This window comes from Branchiostoma belcheri, unplaced genomic scaffold, assembly GCF_001625305.1.
Source record: "Branchiostoma belcheri isolate BF01 breed outbred unplaced genomic scaffold, Haploidv18h27 scaffold100, whole genome shotgun sequence".
Classification (NCBI taxonomy): domain Eukaryota; kingdom Metazoa; phylum Chordata; class Leptocardii; order Amphioxiformes; family Branchiostomatidae; genus Branchiostoma; species Branchiostoma belcheri.
In genome coordinates, this window is record NW_017802381.1 from 382,473 (window position 1) to 382,902 (window position 430).

Below are 430 nucleotides of genomic sequence, written 5' to 3' on the forward strand. Positions count from 1 at the left end.
CTTATATATATATATATATATATATATATATATATATATATAACACATATATTAACATATTGAAAATATGTAGTTTGCAACAATTAATGCAAATAAAACATCTTAAAGCTATGCTAATTAATTTCCATTCCAAAAAGCCTCGTTATTATTGCATTATGGTCTAAACATTGCATATTAGTGGGGATGTCACACTTAAAATAGGGGGCGCAAAGGGTTGTAAAAATGATTCCATGTTACACAGTAGAATCTTCTGAACAGAATTGTTGTTTTTTTTCGCATAGAAATTGGACAAAGTTGAGATTTTTAAGAATTTGTAAAAGTTTACGATTTTTTTTACCTTTTAATCGAAGCTGCTTTAGTATTGTAATTAGTTCTATGCGAATAGGGTAATTAGTCATGGCAACAAAAAAGACCATGTATCAACAATATC